The 16,680-nt window shown below is 40.7% G+C and overlaps 1 protein-coding gene across 1 annotated transcript in view; it reads right to left on the bottom strand.

The window, feature by feature from the left end:
• DHX33 (DEAH-box helicase 33) overlaps window positions 1–16,680 on the bottom strand; it is a 380,923-nt gene that overhangs the window by 348,731 nt on the left and 15,512 nt on the right. The gene's annotated exons all lie outside the window — the stretch shown is intronic.

Raw genomic sequence — 16,680 nt, 5'->3', positions numbered from 1 at the left:
ATATTTCTGATGCTGTTTGTGGGTGTGCAACTGATCTATCAGTGTTGGATGAGAGGATGCCTTGAAGCCTAGGAGTAGATCACTGCACTACAGTCTGTAGGAGACGGCCTGCATAGAACTTGTTGTTTACTCCCTGTTATGAGGAACCGCTGTGGTCTCTCAAGCTGCTGCACGTGCCAAAGGTGCACTGTAATTGATGAATGGTCTTATGACAGCAAGTACTGTGTAACAATGACCTCCTTGGACCTGGAATCCATGCCCTTACTTATACTTTGTATAATGTAGTATGACTTTCTCATCACAGTAGACGTGTGGTAGACAAAGCTTAGGTTACAGTTAGCATGCTTTCCCAGATCCCTGACCACTGGGCTTACTTTTAGGATGCATTATCAATGCCCTAATTTCCACAGGTGGCCGTCTTTCCAAAGGGTACTAGTATGTATTTTTTTTTTCATTGAGTTTTACTCCATGACTCTGGCACCAGTTGTTTATCTATGTCAGGCCCTCTTGAAGGGAATATGGGTCTTTAGGGGATTCAATAACTATAACTAGTTAGCAGTCACCTACAAACCTGGTCAGCCAGAGGCCCTTGATGTTTGCCTGGAATTCAGAGAAGAAAATGACAAAAAAAAAAAAAAAGAGAGAGAGAGATGGCCTGATCTCCAAGAGACTCCATTAGAGACTGGCTTCTTTGTGGAGGTGGAGTCTCCTATCCTAACTTCTTCTGCCCTATCAGTGAGGTATCGGGTGACATATGGGTTTATGCCCAATTCTGTAAGTTTATCTACAACACCAGAGTGAGGTATTGTGTCAAAAGCCTTGGCCAGGATGAGGTAGACAGTATGCTCTGTTTCGCCCATGTCCATAGCTTTAATGACATTCTCAAAGAAGTTAATTAAAACTAGGACACAAGTAACATTTTCATTTACTTCTTCAACATTAACACAATAATCCAGAAAAGTCTTTTTAGTCACTGCTTTCTCTATAAGCTCCACAAGCAAGTTCTCAAGCAAACAGTCAAAAGGTTTGAATGCCAAATGCAGATAAATAGCCAGCATTTTAATCCACAGTTAAAAAATAAGAATGCATCCTGGGTTTAAAAACAGTAGGTATACAAAAATTAGCTACAAGAGAAAGCTAGGTCATTTACGTTGCTACTGATCTAGATTGGCCTACACACATTCTCAGCATTCACACTGTTATACATTAACACTACACAAAATCAGGTCAGCTTGTTACCAGCTGTGCTTGGTTGATTAGATACTCTGCATTGCATGACTAATGACATAAATTAAATGCTTATGCTACCTGATGTGTAAAAAAGAACACCTCTTGGATATATGTGCATCATTCCTACTATTGTAGGTGTACTGGAATGAGCATTAGCAATACACTTTAAATGTATTGGACTTTAGGCAACTTTGGACAGGAAAATGAATAGCTATATACAGAATTCAATCTATTAAAGCAGTGATTAGGTCACAGGTTTCAGTCACTGCTGATATAAAGCTGAACTCTAGTGTCTTAAAATTTTTTAATGCAAGTAGACTGAATTTAAAACACAAACAATAAATTTCCTAATAGAAAATGTACTTTAGAATGAAAAAAAAGAGATCCAGGGTGGTACTGACATAACAAATGAAACAGCAATATAGCCCATATGGTTAAAAAAGTGACAACTTACTATTTTAAGCAACATTATGAATAACAAATAATGCCAAACAGAAATGCAGACTTGACATTTGTTGAAAACAAAAAAAAAAAACTTTCATGTTATACATTCCTACCACACATATATGCAACATACCTTCAAACAGTTACTATCTTTTGGACTTAATTTTTGCACCACTGATTCATGGGTGCACGCTACCTTATAATTTTCTACTTCCAACTACTGCTCTTCACCAATATAGTCAGCAATGACAAATACTTGTTTTGTATAGCAAGCAAGCCATTAATGAAAAATGGCATTTAATTAAAATATATGTCTAATATGGACCAAAAGACAGTACAGGTCAGCTATTATACCACAGTTTATGGGTAAGAGTACCTGAATTACTGAATGGAAAGTTATGCATGTCAGAGTAATGCAGCAACTGAAGAGTACAGTGGGGCATCGAAGTCTCAAGAATATTCTCTGATCACCCGAGGAAATAACATCTTTTTAGTATTTGTAGCTCACTAGAAGTCCAGCACATACAAAAAAACAGAATAGTCTGTTACATTGTACGTTTTAAGCACCGTCACTGCTCCAAAAATAAAGAGGGATGTGGATGCTGAATTCAGAAACCACCTACAGACATTCCTACAAAATCTTTTAAGTATTATAGGCACCAGAGTCATGGATCTGTTAGATGAAGTTCCTGCTGGCCCTGCAGCGCATACATTTTGTTTGTGTCTTTCAGCTTTTCCCGGTTAGGGGTCGCCACAGCGGAACTTCGGTCTGCTAATGATTGGCAGTTGATTTTTACATACCGGCTTGCCAGGCCCGACACACAACCTTCAACGAAAGTATGCCCATTCACGCATGTCTCCACGCAGAAGACGCTCTAGCTGAGAATCGAACCGGACAGCGTCTTACTGTGAGGCGACAACGCTACTGCAGCACCACCACCACATGATCTCACAAAAATCAGATGCTACTCCTAGAATGGGCTAAAAACGTCAGCTTTGTCCGCGTTAAGAGAATGTGAGAAGTTTGATGCCAAACACTAGGATACTGAATAAAAAATAAAAATGAGGTACTGCTTGAAACAAAAAAGTAAAGGGAAACTGCTAGAGAACAAATAACGATACATGCCAAAACCTAGCATATGATACATCAGGAGTAGATTTTTCCTAGGATGAGTCATAGGTTCATAGGACGATACTAGGCTATTGGCCTGGAGGCCCTTATAAGCCTAGCTAAGATTTTCACCCATATTCCCTCAAAGTCAGCACCTGCTTCCCCTGTCCAGCAGGGACACAGGTGGGATCCCAGGGGTGTATCTTCTGTTTCCCATCCAGTCTTCCAAGTTCCTCTTGAAGGACTAGGGAGGTGCTCTGGTTGACATGAAGAGGGAGTGTACTCCACAGAGGGGAGAGTCTTTGGGACACAAACCTATCCCGCCAACAAGTTCTATGAATGTCACAGACCAGGCTAAGGTGTTGTGTGTGGGTTGCGGGAGTGGAGTTTGACTTGCAGATATGCAGCAACTCCATCAAGGCTGGGTCTGAGATGGCCCTGTATGCCAGACACAGGTCATCTCTGAGCAGTCTGTACAAGGCTGAGTAGAGGGACAGGGCTTTTAGCCTACCTGTATAGGATAGGTGTTTGAGACCCTGCATTTTCCTGTTCAGGAATCTCTGTGGTCTCTCCAGCTGCTGCATGTGCTTGGCAAGGTACATGTTGAAGGGGGCACTGTGCTCGATAATGGTTCTGATAAGGGAGAAGTACAGGGATGTTATGATCTCCTTGTTCCTGAATGAAAAACCCTTATTTATGAGGTGGGCCATACAGAAAGCCTTCCGTACAACGGAGGCAATGTGGTGGTCAAATGTCAGGTTGCTATCAACCTGGGTGCCCAAGTCCCTCACGACTGATTGCACGCTTAGTTGTTATTAATGTGATAATTAGTGGGATGCCATTTTCCACAAAGGGGATAATGAAGCATTTCTTGGTATTCAGTTTGAGACCATGCTTCTGGCACCAGTCATTAGTTTGTGTAAGGCCCTCTTGGAGGATGTTCACATCATTAGGGGAATTTAAGACAGCACCCAGCTTGCAGTCATCTGCAAACCTGGTCAGCCACAGACCACTGGTTATGGCTTGCACCTCAGAAAAATATATCCCAAACAAAACAGGCCCCAAGACAGATCCTTGGGGTACACTGCTCATTAAGGGTCTATTACTAGAGGTGGCTTCCCCTATTTTGACTGAGTGGGTTCTATCAGTGAGCCAGTTAGCTACCCATCTGGTAACATACAGATTGATCCTTGGCTGGGAGAGTTTATCTATTATGCCTGAGTGGAGAATAATGTCAAAGGCTTTGGCTAGGTCAAGGTAGGTGGTTTGCACAGTCTTCTCCTCATCCATGGCTTTGGTGACCGTTTAGAAGACGTTGACCACATTTAACAGGCATGATCTCCCTCTGACAAAATCAAGCTGTGTTGGTTTAACCGTTTGGAGGTTGCCAATGTCCTTGTTTATAAGGTCCATGGTAATGCGTTCCATGGCCATGCAGATCAGGCTAGTTAGACTGATGGGCCTATAACTGCCTGGGTCAGTGGACGCGCCTCTTTTCTGTAGAGGGATGATAGTGGCTGCCCTCCATTCAGCTGGGATGAAGCTGGTGCTCAGGGTTTGGTTGAATAGGGTGCCTAACGGAGCTGACAGCTTATGCTCAAGTTCATGTAGGATACAGCCAGGGATGTTATCAGGTCCCATGGCGACTGTATTTTTTTTTGCCTTTGAGAGGGTATTAAAGACCTGCTCCCTGGTGATAAGGGGAGGGGGGCAGGTGCTGGGGATGTCCTGGTTTACTGATGGGAGGGACGAGGGGTGAAGTTTTCAATGAACATGACTGCCAGCAGGTTGGCTACATCTATGGTGTTTGTGTATGTGGTGTTATTGATCACCAGTTCAGAGCAGATTTGGGTGATACCTTTGAGATTGTGGACATATGTGAAGAAAGCTTTGTGAATGGCCTTAGTGGATGTGGCCAATTTGGACTCAAAGTTAGCCTTACAGGATTTTATCAGTGACCTTACTTGCTTGTTCAGACAAAGGAAAGATTGCTTCCAAATTGGCACCTACTACTCCTTGATCCTGGACAGTAATTTTTTTCCATTTATTATAGTTTGTTTACTGCTGCTGTCCACAAGACAGGTTTACGCTTCCTTGAGGAAGATGATTTGGTCGTGTCAGGTATTGCTGAGTCCATACAAGTATGTAGGTGCTCATATAGATTTTTTGGTGTAAGCTTGGACATTAGTGCTAGTTCCAAATGAAGGGATGGTGGCTGTGAAGCTGCTTATACCTGCTCTGAGGAGATTGTAGTCGGCTTTGGAAAGGTTTTTTTGTTTGACCCTGATAAGGGGTAACTTCAAAAGTGATTGCTTTATGGCCGGATCTTACCAAGGAGGGTGACACTGTAAGGGTGCTATAGTAGCTACTCATATTGGTTAGGACCAGGTCCAGGATATTTTTACCTCTCATAGGGGTGTCGACCAGCTAATCCAATGCATTGGCACTGACAAAGTCAAGAAATCTCTGCATGTTCATATTTGGGCTAGAATAGGTCTTCCACTCTATGGTTGGGTAGTTAAAGTCACCCAGGATCAGGGTAGAGGGTTGAATCTTGATGGATTCAAGTAAGTCCAGATAGGTGGAGTGGGCATCCTCAGTCATGGTTGGGGGTCTGTAGCTAGCTAGAATTTGAATAGGTGCTTTCTCAACAGTTAACTGCACTTGGACTGTCTCCTGTCTGTCATACCATTTGACCAGTCTGGAGGTGTGTATATCTTTGATAAATATAGAAACTCCACCTCCTCTGGCTTTGTAGCCCTCCATTTGGGGTCTGAAAGCATGGCAGGATGAGTAACCTGGTAAGGCTGGGGTGCTCTCCACAGCTTTGAACCAAGTTTCAGTGACTGCAAAAATGTTAGCATCCTCCACGGCAAGGAATGCTTGAAATGAGTGCAGTTTCATGCTATGATTCCTAGCGTTTAGCAGCATAACCTTTAAATTTAATTTTAGAAAAAAATGTTATGCTGGTAATTTTGTGCTCATGACTTTGCCTAAAAAAGGCACTATGGGGGAGGCAAGACCCTTTGCCAGAAGCCTGAAGCCCAGGGTAGACAGATGAAGGCCATCTCTGGCACAGCATCGTGGTCTGTCAATCATGTCCTCCCAGGCTGTCATGTACTGGATCCCCTTGGAATGACACCAGAAACTAACCCAATTGTTAAAGTCAATCATTTTCTGTTTGTATTGAGGCATAATTCTGGGTGATGGTAGGATGCTGCTTAAGGCTAGGGACATACCTGCCTAGGACACATTCAGAGAGAACAATCATGTCTCTCTCTTCATATAGTCTGGACAGGTATGTCTCAAGTCATTCACACCAACATGGACTATGACAGGGTTATAACAGTACCTGTTGTTATGAGACTTGAGTGCGTGTGTGCATGATATGGCGGATTCTAGCACCTGACAAGCAACTTATCATGACTTTCTCCTTGTCTACCCTGATGAGGGACACATCTGTGTGTCTCACAATAGAGTCTCATATGACTAGTATGTTGGGTTTGTGTCTGGGCCTTAGAGGCTGTGCGACACAGACATGTGTACTATGTGTGATGCTTGGTGGTGTGGGCTGTGATGTGCGTGTGTGTTTTTGCTTTGGAGGTCTATTTTGTTTAGGCATGTTTTTGTTGAGAACCCCCGCGTATGTAGGAATGTGTTGCACAAATGCGGGTGGTGTTAGAGGTGTGGTGTTCATAGTGTTTGTGCAGACAACCTTCTCAGTGCCAGATGTACTGGCTTACGACTGAGACAGCAAAGATTCTAGGTTCGTAATGTAACGGCATCTCTCACATATTGTGTTCCTAGGTGGTAGTAGTAGAGGGTTGTCTGTGTACATAAGGCAGTGGTACACTGTCTCAGGATGCCCATATAAACCAGACTATCAGGAAAAAACATAGGAAATTGTCTGTCCATGGTTATCAATCTGTGGAAGAGAGGTCAGGGATAGTAGAGTAGGTACTATCTGAGGAGAGTACCTATAGATGTGAGTAGGGCTGGATAAAATCAATACAGTAGCCGCAGGTGAGGGCCTCACTTACACCAGGAGTGCTGGTAAGGGAAAAGATGCAACCAAGATACCTCACAAAAAGTTAAAACAGTGCAGTGATGGTGTGTGATGGGCTAACAAGCACAAACCCACACACATGTTGGGTTTAAATACCACAAAAACGAAAGTAAAACAGAAACACTGGAATTGACCAATCAACCTTTGTCCCTGAGCTCTTAGCTCAACATCCTATGCCAGACCAGTTGCAACCAGTTCACTTACTCCCACTAAGTGCAGGCAGGCCCTGGCCAATGCAAGATGGTGTAGCCGGAAACACAGGAATCACACAAACAGATCTGGATACAAGAAATCTGTAACCAGACTATGCTAAATATATTTAAACTCTGTTTAGGTCGATTTAACACAGGAGAACAGATACATGATTAAATATAACAGTAGCAAACAAGAGGAAACTGATTTAAACAAACTAACCAATTAACCAATAAAACAGCTCAAAACTGAGACTTTTCCATCAGTCTTCAATCAGACAAGTTCTAACTGCACACTCCTGCTACCAGGGTGCAGGGGAACTCTCTCCAAAAAAAGATGGCTTGGATTAGTGCTCAGGTTATACAGAGCTAGATTCAGCAAGTCCGAATCTAGTCTATGCTACAGCAAACAAGGTGCACCAATTTCAGAAATAAACAATTCAAATAAGAAGGCACAATAAGCCTTCAACCAGCAGTTCCCAGCTCAGAAGGGCAGAATCTACCCTCTCTCCTCCCACAAGATTACAGACCACAAACCTTCTTAATGTAAAATAACTGGCCTAAAGCCCAAGTGCTTAAACCAGAACTAAGACGCTTTTAGAATAACAGACACTAAGCCTTCAACCAGCAATTCCCAAAGAAATGTAAGCTACCTCTCCTGCCACAAAAAGTGTAGACCACAAACCTTCTTAATTTGAAACAACTGGCCTGAAGCCCAAGCGTTTAAACCAAAAGGCTTAGAATAATAGTTAAAATTTAATCAGGCTGCTAGCAAGCAGTAACAAATGCAGCAGAATAAATACAATGGAGTACTTTTAAGAACAAGCAGCAAAATAAATGAATAAGGTAGGAAGAAACACAAACACAGTAAAAGCAGATGAATAAAGTGCAATTACTGTTTTTTTTAGGTCAAGTGGGAAGGGATGAAAACAATTCAAGGTTGAGAAACTAACAGCGTGGGCCTTCCAAAATGAGCTCTCTCTCTACTCAGTAGAATGAGCTGATGGGAATGGGAGGAGTGTCCAAAATGAGATTTATATTAGGGGCATGCAACTCATAAGCCACCAAATTTAAGAACACAACAAAGACTAGCTGAGTGGGTGGGGGAAGAATGTAGTCAGAGATGAGTGATATCCAGGGCAATGTAGACCACAGAAACACTTCAGCTAAATACAGACATTTTAAATAAAAGAGCAATGCTATTTCTCAGCTCCCCCCACTAATTAACTGATGCTATTCACAGTTTGCAAAGTAATTATGTTATTTTTTTAACTGACCCTAGCCAAACACTCTTAAAACTCCAACAGAACAGAAAACTTAAAACAAATGTAATACTAGAAGATATCAAATAGAAGTGATCAAACATTAAATAAAGAGCTTCAAATCAAAATTAAATGCAGTCAGAGATAAGTGATATTCAGAGCAATGCAGACCACACAAACACTTCAGCTATGAGAAATATGTAAACAGAACAAGAAGCTTACTAACAAAAAAACATGGCATAATGTCACCTCCTGTGTTCTACTTAAGTCAGCATAGGTGTAACATAAGCAGGTGCAAAAATAGGTCTATCCTGAAATTTATAACAATAATAGCAAAAAGGCAGTTTTAAAACAGCCACAACCAGATTTCAGTCACGCAGTCACATCTGTATTTATTACATTCCGTTTATTGGGTTAAATCCCACCTGGCAGTGCTACTTTACAAAGATGACTAAAAAAATCCAGAAAACAGCAAAAACAAAAGAAGAAAGTATAATATGCACAAGGATGTAGTAAGAATCATCTCACATAGACCAAACAATTTCAGAGATTAAGATACTGCTTAATTATTTACACAGATCTACACACCTCTATAATCAAGAAGGGGAAGATTTAAACCTAGTTATTAGCTGATAAATGTCTAAATCCTGCAATATATTATGTGTTTAGTTTATCACTCATTCAAATCTTATCAATGCCTACTGTCTGCCACTATCTAATCTACCAAATCGCATTATACATCATCACCCATTTTATCCTGTGCTTAATCAACTGCATTACAATAAACATCAAATACTTGCTTCTCTACATTATACTAAAATGGCAAAATGCAATGGTTTCAAAGAATATAACTAATATGCAGTGCAGTATGCATAAAGGCTATCTATGGCATCCCACTGGCATTAGCACAACACCTTCCACAGAGGGCTAAACATGGCTGTTATCTCTACTCTCTTCTTTTTTACACAGTACATGTAAACTGTTTCTCAAGCCATAAGAAAATATGAACGAAGCCAGTCAAATAACAATGTTATTCTTTGTGGAGGATTTAGTGAGTAACTCACCCAAATGCAACTTACAAATATTTATTCAAATGCTTATTTGAAACTCTTTCAGGCTATAAAATAATGACAAAACCAGTATAATGACAATCAAGTTTGTACCACACAGGATAACCACTGAACACCTACCCTTCTCATGGGGAAAATATCTCACTTAAACAAATAGGGTGTTTCTCAGGTAGCTGACAAACTATGTCACGGAAAGATCTTTATTTGCCCTGTATCTGAATTGGAGAGTTCAAGTGGTTAAGATGACAATACTAGTATGTTTTTTATGTGGCTCAAATGATGTCATCAACTCAATTCCCTTCCTCCATCTAAATTTATAATTTTAAGGTGACACCAACAAAAAAGGATTTGCCTGATAAGACAGTCTACCAAGGACAGATGTGTATAGACTTACAACTTCTAAAAACTAAGGGGGTTTTACAGTCCCAGATTCTGTACTGCTTGGCAGTAATGTTTCATGTAGTTCTATACTGACCTTCTCCAAGATATACAGTTATATGGAAAACACTACAATCAGCATGCATCTGCCTAGTTTGGCTAATTTTATTTGAACGATATTTTTATTGCTTGGGAGGGAGAAATACAGGTGTTTGAAGCATTTATTAAATACATTAACAACACAGTTTGGTTTTTAAAGTTTACACATGAAATTAATGGTGATACTATTTCATATCTGGATGTGAGGATAACTAAGGAGTTGCAAGGTTGGTTAAAATCTAATATTTATAAGAAACCTACTTTTTCAAATTCGTATTTGCATTATAACAGTTGGCATCCCAGACACCAAAAAAGAGCCATTAAGGGGCAAATGGTGCGAGTGGCCAGAATGGTTAGTGACCAGCATGATTTTGTGGAGGAATTACATTTCATGATGGGATTGTTTTTGAATAGGGGATACCCCAAGGAATTATTTAATGAATTTAGGAATAAAAGAGAAAAAGGAATTTACAAACCTATTCTTAGTTTTGAAAATCTAGATGGTTGTGACACCATTCCCACCACACCTCACAATCTGGGTCATTTTCCATTACTCTTTAGAACTACTTATAATGAGGATACTGATTGGATTACATGGATGGTTAACAAAAATTGGGGTATTTTGAAAATGGACAAAAATGTGGGGGCAAAAATTGGGAGAGGTCCAAAATTTGTATACAAGAAGGACTCATCTTTGAAAAATATTTTTGAGAGATCTTCTCTTGCAAAAGCTCCATTAAACAACAGGAGGACAGGTGATTTTAAATGTGGAAGATGTTCCATATGTCAACACATATTAATCATAAGGGAGAAATTTATGGTTAATAACCATCATATAACCATTCAAGGACATTTTGATTGTTATGCTCAAAATGTGGTTTACCTGGCTAAATGCCAGGATTGCCCCACCTTTTATATAGGAAAAACTAGTAGGCTTTTTAGAGAGAGAATTAGAATACACAATTTAGATATCAGGCATTTAAAGCCTACCAATGCATTAGCAAGACACATTATAGGTAACAGTAGTCATAGTTTTAAGTTTTGTGTATTGCCAAAAATTAAGGGTGACCTACAGTGTAGGATTTTGGATCTACATTTGGATATATGTGAGCTGAAATGGCAAATTAGGTTGGACGCACAGAATTACCCTGGTATTAATGACCACATAACCATTATGCCTTTGCTCAAGTTAAAACACATATTGGGTAGAAGTTAATGGTTTAACATACATCCAATACTTCATTTAGATGGGGTATTATCTACTTGTCACTTCATTGCTTGAATTTTGTGATCCACTGCAAGTGTTTAGAGTAAGTTTTTAACGTTTAGTAGTGGTGCTGCAGTAGCATTGTCGCCTCACAGCAAGACGTTGTCGTGTTCGATTCTCAGCTAGAGCGTCTTCTGTGTGGAGGCATGCGTGAATGGGCGTGCCTTCGTTGAAGGTTGTGTGTCAGGGCTGGTAACTCGGCACATAAAAATCCACTACCAAACATTAGCGGACCGGAGTTCCGCTGTGGCGACCACTAACCGGGATAAGCCGAAAGACACAACAAAAGTCTATTGACATTGTGTTTTAATGAGTTTTTAATTAAGTTATTAATTCATTATTGATTAATTAGAGGGTGGGGTGTTTTGTATAAGTTCAGGATGTTTGTTTGTATTATTTGTCATTCTGAAGATGTCCATTGTGGGACGAAACATAGGTCAATTCATTTTATCGTTGTTGGTTAATAAATTACTTTCTGGTGTTGGAGCTTCGTTTTCATTTTGTTCTTCATTGTTGTGCTTGGTTCCTGGTTGTACTCATTTTTCTGGTCTTTTGGAAGTCCTTTAACTCATAAGAAATCAAAACATCCTTTCCATTACTGCAAAACATTCAAGTGTGTCGACTTCCAAGATGGCTGCACTCTGATCAGCAGCTTAATTTCAGCTCACCCAGTGTGAAAAAAAAAAAAGAAACAGACAAGAGTCAGTAATTCTACCCATTTTAGTAAAATTCAGCAACTGGCTAGTAAGTACACTACCTGGATGTTGGCAAAGAAGAACTTAGTGCCTGAAAGGAAATCAATTTAAAAAGGTGAACAGAAAACACTGACCGGGAATTACCCTGCAACTGCAACAAAAAGCAGTTAAAGCTCCGGCTTTGGTAACACAATTTTTGTTCTTAACAACATTTGTATAAACATTTTATTATGTAAACTATATTTTTATACAGTAAAGCAATTTCAGTAACTGTAATATGCGATGAAGATACTAAAGAAAACAAATGTTTTCCCCCCCTTTTTTAATTTTAAGAAATGTAGGCATTACAAAGCACAGAGAAAAGAAAAGCTGGACAAAAGCACATTTAAGTCAATATGTTGTCATGTGAAGTCAATAAATCAATAGGCCTGGATGGTGCTTACTGAGAGAAATGTAAAATTAAAAAGATACAAGGGCAAGCAAATTGCTTTACTGTATAAAAATACAGCAAAAAATAAAAGCTTATAATTATTGGAGGTGAATAAGAAACAGCAGTTTTTCCAGTAACAAAATGCTTTAATGCATTTACTAGAACACCATATAATTTAGTTGTATTTAACGATAGCCAGTGCACGTTTTCTTAAGGCTAAGAGTTAATGTTTTCTGAAGGCATACAAGTTGTTTTTCACATCTGGGAGGGAAATAAAGATAAGACAAGAACAGACAGCAATTAGTGCAAGTGGGAGCACAAGCTACAACATACATGTTAGCATGGATAACCTTAATTTTGGGTTAACTGAAACCTGTGGGTGCAGCTTTCGATTTGGGACAATTGTTTCAATCAGGAGGATTAGTCTTCATTATCTGAAGATGTGCATATTTGCTTGTGTTTTAAGCTAAGATGTTATGGTGGTGTTCAGGGGGTAAGTGAAAAGGCTACAGGGTTTTCATAGGGCAACTTAATAAGTTAGGGTGTGTTTTCTTTTTGAGGCTTTTCAAAAAAAAAAACTTGTAAAATGTGACAGACTCAAATTGAGATGACAAGAAACCAACTGTATCAAGGATCAACCTGCCAAGCATTATTGGGTGCATGCAACACAAACATCCGGAAACAGACACTTAAAAAATGATGTCTTTATATATATATATATATATATATATATATATAAACAAAACAAACGGGTGGTTATAATAACTTCATCATAATGGATATACTAAACATATGCTGGAAAATAACTAGCCAGTTTTCTAGTTTCAGCACTCAAATCTGTTTCTTTGATCTCAGCACTTGTTCAGATAAAATTTTTTTTTTTATCTGCTTTTACTGTACTTGTGTTTCTACCTACTTCATTTTACTTTTGCATCATCTTAAAAATACTCAATTGTATTTATTACTGCTTGGTGTAACTCATTCTAAGCCTTTTGGTTTAAACACTTGGGCTTCGGACCAGTTGTTTTGCACTGAGAGGGTTTGTGGTCTGCACTGTTGTGGCAGAACAGGTAGCTTACATCCTTCTAGGTTGGGAACTGCTGATTGAGGGCTCAGTGTCTGTTATTCTAAAAGTGTATTAATTCTGGTTTAAGCACTTGGGCTTTCAGGCCAGTTATTTTACATTAAGAGGGTTCGTGGTCTGCACTCTTGTGGGAGGAGAGGCTGGACTCTGCCCTTCTGAGCTGGGAATTTCAGGTTAAAGGCTTATAGTGCATGCATATCTGAACTGCTTCTTACCGAAGTTGGTGCGCCTTGTTTGCTGTGGCATAGACTGGATTCGGGCCTGCTGGATCTAGCTTTGTTTGTGTAACTTGAGCACTAATCCAGACATTCTCTAAAGTATTCAATTGTATTTATTACTGCTTGGTTGTAACTTGATTACAGTGTAGCTATCATTCTAAGTCTTTTGGATTAAGCACTTGGGCTTCGGACCAGCTGTTTTACATTAGGAAGGTTTGTGGCAAGCACTGTGGTGGCAGGACAGGTAGCTTTCATCCTTCTAAGTTGGGAACTGCTGATTGAGAGCCCAGTGTCCAAGGGTATTAGTTCTGGTTTAGGCACTTGGGCTTCAGGCCAGTTATTTTACATTAAGAAGGTTCGTGGTCTGCACTCTTGTGGGAGAAGAGGCTGGACTCTGCCCTTCTGAGCTGGGAATTTCTGGTTGAGGGTTTATAGTGCCTGAATATTTGAACTGTATCTTACTGAAATTGGTACACCTTGTTTGCTCTAGCATAGACTAGATCCAGGCCTGCTGAATCTAGCTTTGTTTATATGCTTGTTGTTTGTTTGCTTGTTATTTCCTGGAAGCTAATTCCACCTAATACGCTTCTCAGCTTCTGTGGATCACTAGTGATATCTGCATTGCTTACTGTACTAGTTCCTTGTTTCACTTGAAAGAAAGTTACTGTTTGTCGTTTTTGCATTTAGTTACTTGTAACACATTGCACTCAAGTTACCTGGCACTTGCTCACTAAAGCAATTAAATAAGTCAGCACTAAAAATTAAAAGCACTACACCCTCACTCCCCACTGGCCCTTGTTTTCAACTATTAAGGAATTCCCAATATTATTCTAGCATGTCCAAAGGTCAGTTGTCAATCTCCTCTCCGGTCCAGCTGGTGAATCTGGGAATCTTGAGGCAATGTTATAACTGCCTCATGTACACATGAATCTGGGAATCTTGAGGCAATGTTATAACTGCCTCATGTACACAGACAACCCTCTCCTCCTCCCACATAACACAAATACTTGCGAGAGATGCAGCTATTTAGCCAAACTGGAGGCTGAGCTCTCTCAACTCAGGACTGGCAAGACCAGACAGGAGGAGAAGGCAACTACACACACCACAAAACCAGCCTCACATAATGCTACCACACCACTGAATCAAATACATAAACACACAAAGACATACTCGGAGGCTCTGAGTAAAAATTTACCTAATCAGCAGAGGCCTCCAAAGCAGACACCCAAACAACTGCTACCTCAAGACACCCCACAAGCAACACATAAACCACAAAAGCAGTGTGCAAAGCAGTCACAGCCCTTAAGGCCAAATACAACACCAAACATACTTGTCATAGGTGACTCCATAGTAAGACACACTGACGTCCCACTCACCAGGCTGAACAAGGAGAGGGTCACAGTAAGCTGCCTATCGGGTGCTAGAATCCGCCACATAACACAAGCACTCTGGTCACTCCACGGCAAGTACAAATATGACACAGTCATTGTCCATGCTGGTGTGAACTACCTGAGACGTACCTCCCTGGACTACATGAAAAGAGACATAGAGGAGCTCTCTGATTATGTAGCCCAGGCAGGTATGACCCTGACCCTGAGCAGTATCCTTCCTTCACCAAGAATGATGCCACAATATAGAGACAAGATGATCAGCTTTAACAATTGGCTTAATGTCTGGTGTCATTCAAAGGGGATCCAGTGTCTGTCTGCCTGGGATGACATGCTTGACAAGCCACGCTGCTTCAAAGGGACGGCTTACACCTGTCACCCCTGGGATTCGGATATTGGCTAAGGCTCTTGCCACCCCATAGTGCCTTTTTAGGCAAGGCTCAAATTCTAAACCTACCACCCTAGAAAACAAAAATGGGAAGAAACTGAGGGTAATGCTGCTCAATGCCAGAAGTCTAAATCTCAAAATGCACACACTCGAGGCCCTTCTCAGTATGGAGAACATTGATGTCTGTGCTGTAACTGAAACCTGGTTCAAGGCTCCTGAGAGCACCCAGCACTATTAGGTTTTACCTCATATCATGCGTTCCGGCCCCAAAACCCGGACCACACCACAAAAGGAGGGGGTGTATCCATATTCATAAAGGATACCCACACCTCCAGGTTGGTGGCAACGCACGAAGCTTCGGAAACCATCCAGGTGCAACTAACCATAGGCAAAACTGCTCTACAAATTGTAGCATGCTACAGGCCACCCTCTCAAACTCAGGAACCCCACACAGCCTTCCTGAAGACACTGGAGGGTATAAATGTTTCTCCAAACACCATCATACTGGGTGACTTCAACTACCCGAATATAGACTGGGAACATTACTCAAGCCCTAACTTTCTAGCCCAACGGTTCCTGGAGTTCATAAATTCAAATGCCATGGAACAGCTAGTCACTGTTCCCACGAGAGGAGAAAATATACTAGATCTCATTATCACAAACATGGGGACAAAATGCTCCACACCGGAAGTATATCCCTCATTGGTGAGATCTGATCATAAACTAATCTCACTGGAAATCCACATCCGCCCCCACCCCAAACAAAAAGACCACAGTGAAGAACTTCTCTAAAGCAAACTTCACACTACTCAAGACTGGTGTGGTATCCTTCAAGGCCCCTGAGCCAGTGGAAACCACAACCCAAGCTGTGGAAGCCCTTACAAATGCCTTCTATGAACACCTCCAGGACTGCATGGATCAGGCAATCCCAAATAAAACCAAGACCCTGTCCACAAAGGGCAAGCGTCCAGTCTGGTGGATCCCAGCCATTAACAAACTTTACAATAAGAGGAGAAAGCTATTACATGATAGAACAAAATCCATAAAAGGGAAGTCACCCCTGATCATTATTAGTAAAAAAATATGAGCACTCATAAAATCAACTAAGGCCAATTTTGAGAGAAAAATTGCCATGGATTCAAAGGACAATCATAAGGCCTTTTTCAGCTATGTTAGGAACCTGGGTGGAAACTCCCAGATATGCTCAGAATTAGTCCAAAATGATACAAAAATCACTGAACCCACAGACATTGCCAACATACTGGCAGACAGGTTCAGTGCAAACTTCACCCCCCTCTCCCCCTCAAAAGGAGAGCTAACTATCACAGCAGAGTGTAGCCTCCCAGACATCTCAAATGC

Source organism: Protopterus annectens, chromosome 13.part0 (assembly GCF_019279795.1).
Source record: "Protopterus annectens isolate FY-2018-M chromosome 13.part0, PAN1.0, whole genome shotgun sequence".
NCBI lineage: Eukaryota > Metazoa > Chordata > Ceratodontiformes > Protopteridae > Protopterus > Protopterus annectens.
This window is presented reverse-complemented; position numbering and strand designations above follow the sequence as displayed.